The sequence below is a fragment of the Gossypium hirsutum genome, chromosome A03 (genome assembly GCF_007990345.1).
Source record: "Gossypium hirsutum isolate 1008001.06 chromosome A03, Gossypium_hirsutum_v2.1, whole genome shotgun sequence".
Lineage (NCBI taxonomy): Eukaryota > Viridiplantae > Streptophyta > Magnoliopsida > Malvales > Malvaceae > Gossypium > Gossypium hirsutum.
In genome coordinates, this window is record NC_053426.1 from 77805440 (window position 1) to 77815271 (window position 9832).

The following is a 9832-nucleotide window of genomic DNA, read 5'->3' on the forward strand; positions in this document are numbered from 1 at the left end:
GAAGTACGAGCTTGAAGGGTGATCGTTTCGTCTCCCACACGAAGTGTAAGCTCACTTGTGCCAACATCAATAACTATTTTAGTAGTTACTAAAAGGGCCTCCCTAAAATCAAAGGAGTGTTATTATATGTCTAGAACAACGAAATCAACAGGAAATGTGAACTTATCTACTTTCACTAGTACATCTTCAATAATACCCCTAGGAAATCTTATAGTTTTATCTGCCAATTGAATGCTCATCCTAGTTTGTTTAGGATTCCAAAGACCTAGTTGCTTAAACATTTTGTAAGGCATGACGTTAATACTAGCCCCTAAATCAGCTAATGCATGATTTATATCTAAACTACCAATTAAGCAAGGAATTGTAAAACTCCCTAGATCTTTCAATTTGTGGGGTAGCTTATTCTGTAGAATAGCTGAGCAGACTGCGTTTAGCTCCACATGTGACACTTCGTCCAACTTCCGCTTATTGACTAAAAGCTCTTTCAAAAATTTCATTGCATTCGGCATCTGCGACAGGGCTTCAATAAACGGTAAGTTAATATGTAATTTTTTCAAAAGTTTGAGGAATTTACCAAATTATTCGTCTGAGCGGTCTTTCCTTGTCGCGTTAGGATATGGGACACGAGGTTTATATTCTTCATTCACCTTTTTGTTATGACTTACCTCACTTTTACCTTTGCTCACCACAGTTTCTTACATCAATTCTGGCTCTAGCACAATGAATCCTTCCTTATCTTGAGTACTAATTGCGTTGAGGTGTTCCCTTGGGTTAGGTTCAGTGTTACGTGGTAAGCTTCCTTGTGGTCGTTCGGAGATTAGTTTGGATAGCTGGCCTATCTGAGTTTCGAGTCCTTGGATCGATGCTTGTTGATTTTTAAGTGTTCTCTCGGTATTTTGTAAACGAGTTTCTGACATTGATATGAATTTTGAGAGCATCTCCTCAAGGTTAGGTTTCTTCTCTTGTTGGTAGTGTGGCTGTTGAAAACCCTAAGGATTTTGTAGCTTTTGATTTCCTTGACCACCCCAAGAGAAATTTGGGTGGTTCCTCCAACCTACATTATAAGTATTACTGTATGGGTTATTTTGAGATTGAAAATTGTTGTTACCCATATAGTTGACTTGCTCCTCTTCGGTTGTAGGATTGAAGGGTTGATATTCTATATGCACACTTCCTCCACTTGAGTCCCACCTCATTACTGGATGTACCTGCGTAGAACCAAGTAAACCATCAATCTTTTTATTGAGATGTTCTACCTGATTTGACAGCATAGTAACTGAGTCAATGTTATAAACGCCAGCTGTTTTTGTTGGTTTTGTCCTTATGACTTGCCACTGATAGTTATTCAGTGACATTTCTTTTATAAACTCATAGGCATCTTCAGGTGTTTTATTGTTGATGGTTCCGCCAGTAGCTACGTCAAAGTGGTAACCCATGGTGAGGGCACCTTCTCAGTAAATCATTGTATCTCTCCCATGCATCGTAAAGTGTTTCTAAGTCGATCTGCACAAAAGAAGAAATATCATTACGTAACTTAGCCATTTTAGCCGGCAAAAAATATTTTAGTAGAAATTGTTCGGTCATTTTTTCCCAAGTAGTGATAGTCCCTCGTCATAACGAGTTCAACCACTGTTTAGCTTTGTTTCTCAGTGAAAAAGGGAACAACTGAAGGTGAATAGCATCATCAAAAACGCCATTAATTTTAAATGTAACGCAAAATTCCAGAAAGTTTGCTAAGTGAGCGTTAGGATCTTCATCCTGCAAACCATCAAACTGAACAAACTGCTGTATCATTTGAATTGTGTTAGGTTTCAGTTCAAAAGTATTTGCAACTACAGCCGGTCTAACTATGCTAGATTCAGTTCCTGTTAGAGAAGGTTTAGCATAATCATACATAGTACATGGAGCAGGATTTTGATTAGCCACAATTGCTGGAGGTAGCTGATTGCCTTGGTTTTCAGTCATCTCTTCGCTTAGGGGTTAAGTATCGTCTCTTTGCTCGTTTTCTGTGTAGCTTAAGCTGTGCCTTATTTCTCTTTGCTTTCTACGAACTGTGCGATCGATTTCTTCGTCAAAAAGTAATGGTCCCGACGGGTTTCTTCTAGTTATAAACTATAAAAACCTGCCAAGAGAAAGAAAAAGTAAATTAATTAGTAATAAAAATAATAAAATTAAATTGTAAGAAAAATAAACGGTTAAAATAATAAAAATTGAGTGTTCCTAATATTCTAGTTCCCCGGCAATGGTGCCAAAAACTTGATCGCGTGATTCGTAACAAGTAAGAAATATTTATAATGAAGACCAAACCTAGACTAACTATTATCACGACAAAAAGGGAAGCGCACCTCTCGAACAATAGCATAGTAATGGCAAGACCGGGATATCGTACCCAAGGGAACCAAAAGTACTAGTAATAACTGTCTTTTTATTATTTAACCTAGAAATAAAGAAGGGTTGGTTATTAAACTAATTAATTAATTAAACTAAAGCAAAGAGAAAAATTGGAAAAAGAATTGAAGAAATGTAATTGATAAAGTCAACACCCAAGGAGGAATCCACCTAGATTTCACTTGTTATTTGACTCTGAACCAGATGATTTATTCACTTGACTTGATCCGTGAGACTCCCTAACCTATATTATTATCTCTTTCGAGACTAATAACGTCTAACCCTCAGTTGAATTAATCAAAATCTCATTCTTAATTAAAACCCCTAGGGAAGCTATAAATCGATCTATGGACTCCCATATTAGGTTTCACCCTAATCCGGCAAAATCTCGTAACCCTATTTCTAGGCGTTCGATCAACTCCGTTTAACTATGCCAAATCTACTCTTAGACAGGGACTTTTGCTCCTCTTCATAAGCACATCAAATCATGAATCAATACCTGGAATATTAACTCAAGCACTAAGAACACATAATTAAGCACAAATCAAGTATTTATCATACAGTTCAGATAATAATAACAGGATCCATCATAGGTTTCAACCCCCTTAGGTATCTAAGGGGTTTAGTTCATAATAAAATAAGAGTACATTTCAAAAGTATGCAAATAACAAAACATAAAGAAAACTCTAAAACCCCTGAAGGATTTCTGAGAGAGATCTTCAGTCTTGGAGTAGCTCCAGCTTTTGGGATGGATCGTCTGGCTTTCCTTCAAGTAATTTCTGGCGTGTGGTCCTGTACTCCAGAAAAGCTCTGGAGCAGACCCTTTTCTAAGTCATACTTAGGGTGTTTATATGGGCTTTGGATTGGCTTTCTTCCTCCCTAAGTATCCTTTTCCGTGTAAAATACTACTCCTTGAAAAAGGGACACGCCCGTGTGCCATGGCCGTGTGACATGATTGCCAGGCCATGTTCGATCCATTAAATTAAACACGGCCGTGTGGGTCAATGGCCAGGCCGTGTGAATTGTGAAATCCTTGGTCGACACCCTCGAAAGACACGAGCGTGTGAGCTGCCCGTGTGGCAAGGCTTAGGCTGTGTCGTCTTCTTGATTTGGTTTGTTTTGTCCCTTTTTTGGCTCGTTTTTGGCTCATTTTAACTCTTGGTGCCCTCCTGAGTACAAAACATGAAATAACCAGATTAAGAGCACCAAAATCCACAAATCTAGTAATAAACATCCATAAATATGCTAAGTATTTGGGCTAAAAATATGTATTATTTGGTGTTTATCAGTCATCCCCATTTAACACTTATACTTAATGAATATTAAAAGCAAAGTAAAACATAATTATGCTCTCATAAATGATCTTTGCAAAAACTCATTGCATGGAAACCTCATATCATTGGTTTAGTACATGTTAGGTTATTTCCCATCTTGTATTTATGTGTTGTCATACCACTTTAATACATTCAAGATTGGCTCGTTCTTATGACTTATTGCCCATTGGAATTCAAACATCGCACATGATTATAAACTTGCTTGGAAATTTTGTAGGTCATAGCCTACTTCAAAACAAGCCGATCTCCATGGCCATAAACAAAAAGATAGATTTATCTTTACAAGCCTTCATTTGGCAAATCAAATAACACATATAACAAAATACTCAAAAGACCTATACATGCCATTGAACAATTTAGAAATGTCTTTATACCAAAGCTGGTCTATTTGATAGTATGCTGACTCTCCAACCGTCTTCCAATCTTTACGAGTCCTCGAGCTCTGTGAGAGACAGAGGAAAAAGAGGGTTAAGCATTTTCATGCTTAGTAAGCTCGAATGACCAGAAAGTAAACTTACTAAGTAATTATCATACAATCAAATTGGGCAATAAATTCAATGAGCATAGGATGGCTTCCCTATCACTTACACTCAATCAATGAGTTAGTCACATAACAATGCACTATGAAAGTTATCTTAAATGAGCTCATCATTCAACATTTCATTTGTATATATATGTTACATTAATCTTGTTGAGTTTCTCAGAAATCTCGATGGAATATCCATTTACCATCAATTCGTACAAAAATCATTTCAGATATGCACTCTCACGAAACTCACATCTTATGGCAAGATTACCAGTCCAAGCTAAATCCCCCATTTTATGAACTCATAAGGTGATGTCGGGATTACCAGTCCAGGCTAAATCCCCCATTTTATGAACTCATAAGGTGATGTTGGGATTACCAGTCCAGGCTAAATCCCTTGTAATGACAAACACCTTTATTGAGCTCGGATCTGAATTACCAGTCCAGGCTAAATTCAGATCCTAATCGGATTACCCATCCGGGCTAAATCCATAATGCACACATATTTTTCAGGAGGCTCGAACTTTCAAAGGAACACCCGTCCGGGCTAGATCCTTTTATAAATAAGATAAACAAATTACCCATTCAGGCTAAATCCTTACTGCAACACATGCAGGACCTCATTACACATGTCAATCATGGTTTATCCATCGAATTCCCTTTTTAACCTCAACCGAGACATTTATCACAATTCATACTTAAACATGCATTTCATAGAATTTCATGTTACTAATAAATGCAATCATCATGCATTCATAAATCATATAATTAGGCACATTGAGTGTTTACTTTAAGTTATTTGAACTTACTTGGTATTCGTTTTGGTGTCGTGTTTCGGTTATTCCGAAACCTTTCGTTTTCCTCAATCGACCTCCGGAATTTGTGCCTCGGGGTCTATAACAATAAAAATAGATCATTAACACTTCACATTATACATTTCAAGTCTATATTCCACCCTCGGTCCAAACGACTATTTTGCCCCTCACCTTTCACATTTTTACGATTTAGTCCCTAGGCTCGTATAATGAAACTCATGCAATTTCTACCTTACTCGAGCCTAGCTGAACAATTTTCCCTCTTATGGTAGCCCACATTTTCCATTATTTTCACATTTCTACCACACATTTTATAGCTTTTGCAAAAAGGTCCCTTTAGGGGTTTTTCATGAAAATCACCTAGGAAAAGTTCTTTAACACACCTCAAACTTTCATATTCCTTCATAAAACATCAAAATACAAGAAATCATGCATGGGTAAATTTTTAAACATGAACCCTAGCATGAAATTTGGGTTGAAATGGAGAGAGTAAGCTACCAGGATCTCAAAATTATAAAGAACATTAAAAACAGGGCTTGGGAGCACTTACTAATGAGCTTGAAAAGCTTGGAAACCCTAGCTATGGTGGCTTAGGAATTTCGGTTGGACAAGGGACAAGAATGGCTGATTTTTTGCCTTCTTTTTCCCATTTTATTTCATTAGTTTCTTTGAAATTTCATCAATGCAAGCCCATTTTTGTCCAAAAACTTAGAAATTGGGCAAATTTCTCCCCAAGACCTTCTATTTTATAATCTAAAGCAATTTCATGCAAATTGCTTCTAGAATCCAAGTTTTTCAATTTATTCAATTTAGTGCCTAATTTTCCATTTGGGAACTTACTCAAAGAATTCCTTTATGAAACTTTAACACATGCATATTCTCATATTATAATCCTCCTAAAAATCATAAAATAAATATTTTGATGTCAGATTTGTGGTCCTAAAACCACTATTTTGACTAGGCCCTATTTTGGGATGTTACAACATGTCATTTATACATTCATGGCAACAAATAGAATTTAGATACATAACAAAAATGAGCCAATTACACATGTATATTAACAAAATATTCCAAAGTAAGCTTCAATAACACATTATTCACATATGTACTTACCTAGATACAAAATGATGAAGACGAGCTTAATCCTCGTAAACTTTGTTCTTACCCCGATCAAGACCTGAATCACACTTCTCTTGATCTAAATTAATAAAATTCATTTATTTCATCAGCACATAAATTTAGACACTCAAAGTTTCATAATTCGGCAAAATGACTATTTTGCCCCTAGACTTCCACAAAATAACTATTTTACCCCTATGCTCGAAAGTTGATTTTTTATCAAATTTCTCCCTATTATAAGCCTAGCCGAACCATTTTTACTCTTATAGCAATCCAAAATTTCCTCTATTTCACACATTTATTATCTATTTTACAACTTATGCAAAATAGTCCCTATTAGGGTTTTCATGAGAAATCCCTTCAAAAAAGTTGTTTATTACTCATCTAAGACTCATATTCTTCCACAAAAATTTAAAAAACAACCTAAATGTTCTCATGGAAAAACCCTAGACTTTCAACCATTTTGTAAAATAGTTCCCTCATTAGAAGGTCTCAAAAATGTAAAAATCATTAAGAAAACTCATTAAAATCACCTACTTGTAGATAGACTAAGTGGCTGAAAATTTTGAAGCTCAAAAACCCTCTAATGGCTACATTTTTCAGTGATGAAGAAAAAGAAGAAAAGATGATATCTTTTTCTCTTTATTTTATTCTTATTCTAGTCAAAATTGGTCACCAACCCACGTAATTTTACCATTTCTCTTTCTTTTGTCTCCTATGGTTGGCTAGCCTAAGCATTGGGGGTTTAATTTCTCTTTAAAGGCTCCCAGTTTAGGTTCTTTATCTAATTGGCACCCTTATCTAACAAAATAGGACTTTTACACTTTATGCGATTTAGTCCTTTTTCGTAATTAAGCAAGCAATCGCTAAAATTTATTCGCTAAAATTTCCATGCACTTATCTAATCTTGCTAAAATACGTAAAATAATATTTAAAATAATTTCCTTGACCTCGGGTTAGTGGTTTTGAAACCACTTTTTTGACTAGCCCCAAAATCGGATTGTTACACGGTTTGCTTTGGTCAAATACTCTCTCTCGATTCTTTTCTCCTTTGATATTTTGTTTTGGCCGAATACTCCATCTCTATACTTTCAATTTTGGCAATTTTTCTTTGATCAATTAGGTTCAAGTGCAAGGTTATTATCTTTTCTTCTCTTTTTGCCCTAATAGTCTTTTACCTAACACCTTTATTTCCTGTTGATTTTTGCTAAGGGTGTGGTTGTGCTAGCCTTTGCCTCTGTCATATCGTGTGCTTTCAGCTTTTGTTTGGGGTGTGGGTCGATTGCTTTTTCTCCTATTTTGAGTTTGGCACATTCGATAAGTTGTGCAGTTGGTGCAAACTATCAGTATCAATAATGGTTTAGGTTATTAAGTTTCAGTTGTATTGTAAGTTGTCTCTAAGGGGTTTGTAATCAGTCTCTTGCAACGGTTTAAGTGTATGAGCCTCAATCGATCAATCAAGGCAGGTGATAATTAACCTTTTGAATAAGTGTTATAAAAAGGGATTGTTTAATCCTATTGATTAAGAGACTGATGGTCAATCGTGTTTGAATATAGGTTTGGAGCACTTGTGGACTATTTGCGCGGCAAAAGCTGGAATAAGTAAATTATGATGCTACACGGGTGTGCGCTCGCTCGTGTGGTGGTCAGTGTGACTAAATATAGGCGTTTGATCATTGAGGCCAGCCATGAGCGATTTCATGGACCGATGTTATTTTCGGCCATTTCGGGTCGAATTAGGCTGTGTGGGCCCCACTAACATGTGAGCCCCACACAGACGTGTGGAAAATATTGGGCCAGGCTGTGTAATCCACACGGCCAAGGCCATTTCCAAGCTATGTAGGCTACACGGGCGTGTAGGCCCACATGGGCCCGCAATATGGGCAGTGGTACCATTTTTACTGTTTGACTGTTAAGGTTGCATGGGTCACTTGAGACGACTGTGGACCCACTGTTGGATCGATAAGTGTACCTAGACCCCCTAGTTGATAAAATAACTGTTATGCCCCTATGAGATGTATGATTATATTTGAGCATGCCATTTTAAACATATTGACTACATGTATGATAGTATGACATGACATGACTTGATGTATGATATGTTGCATGGGGATGGGGTTTATTATGATTGGAGGAAGTGTACTGTACTGGCAGCTCTACTGCAAATATTGTTTAGTGCCGCAACCGATACTACTTAGAGTGTAAGGATGGGTGGGTTGATTATATCCCCACATGGAGTGTAGGGTTGGACAGAGATAGAGTGTAGAGGCTGGTTGCGTAGCGTTTCTTGATTGCATATCTGTAGCGTTACTGTTACTGAGATGGGTCAGGCCCAAACTGATACTGATATTGTAATAGGCTAAGGCCCTAACTGAAACTGAACCATTACTGAAATGGGCTTAGGCCCAGACTATATATGCTCACTTTTTGGTTATTTGATATGGAGTTACTCACTAAGTTTTCATAAACTCACCCATCTATTTATCTGTGCAGGTAATCCCAAGTCTTAGGCGGATCGGTTGCTGCAAAGGACTCAAAGGTGGCTGCACAACTGCACATACTTTCACATTTGATTTTTAAAGTATAAGTAATTTCATTTTGGGTATTTTTAATATAAAAAGGCCTGTATGGATTTTTACTTTAATTTGGGTTTTTAATTGTTTTGATTTGTAACTGCTAGTAGTAGGGAAAGATGCGGGTTTTTAAAAAGAAAACTATTTCTCAAAAACACCACGAATATGCAACATGTTTTAAGAGCTTCCGCAAGAAATAATGTTTTAAAATAAAATATACTAATGAAGTTTTAATATGATTAATTTTTTGACAAACAACTCACATTTTGAATTAAACGAACGTCTTTAAGATCACACAATGAGGTTAAATAGAGAATGGGTTTTCATCAAACATCACACTTACAGAAAAACACTTTAATGTGACATCGCCAGATTCAGCCATAACATCCAGGCCAGGTTTGGGGTGTTACATTTAGTGGTATCAAAGCCATGTTGCAAAACTCGACTGTTGATATGGGTTTCTCTTTAAAAAAACTTGGAATTTCTAAAAAGAACTGTTTCAAATGACTTGAAGTATTTTGAAATGTTTTACTAAATGTTTGGTACACTAAGTCTCCGGTACCGATTCTGTAAGTCTTCTGAAACTGTTTTTTGTTTAATTTGAAATACTGAGACTACTGTAGGTAGTAGACTGAACTAAAATAATCTATTTAGGGTAAACTAAAAATTGTAGTAAGACTGCGATCTGCAAAAATGAACTCTGAATTACTAATATTGTTTTCCATAAAACATCCGTTAATAAACATTAAAACTGTAAATTGATGCATAAAACTGTTAATACAGATAAAACACAATTTAATAATGAGCACCAGAGGTACTCGTGGAAGGGGTACAAGAGGCCGCAGCGAAGGCCGTGGGGGTAATTGAGCTGGGTCTTCGTCATCTGGCCACATGCCTAATGTTGAAGTTAGGGAGGCACTGGCTTCACCTGTGACTAAAAATAGGTCTCAGGATTGTGCGGCTAGGGACGACGCACTATCCCAAGCTATGTTGCGAACTTTGGAGGGGGTTGTTAGGCCTAATACTTGTGCTGTGGGCCATGGGTCGGTTACAAAATGATTTCAGTCTAATAAAGCT

General features: G+C 36.7%; 1 non-coding gene across 1 annotated transcript; it reads left to right on the forward strand.

The window, feature by feature from the left end:
- The first annotated feature begins 1429 nt into the window (after nucleotides 1-1429).
- On the forward strand, nucleotides 1430-1536 carry LOC121227754 (small nucleolar RNA R71). Its single transcript, XR_005925277.1, has one exon. It is a non-coding gene; the product is annotated as a small nucleolar RNA R71 (small nucleolar RNA).
- The last annotated feature ends 8296 nt before the right edge of the window (nucleotides 1537-9832 follow it).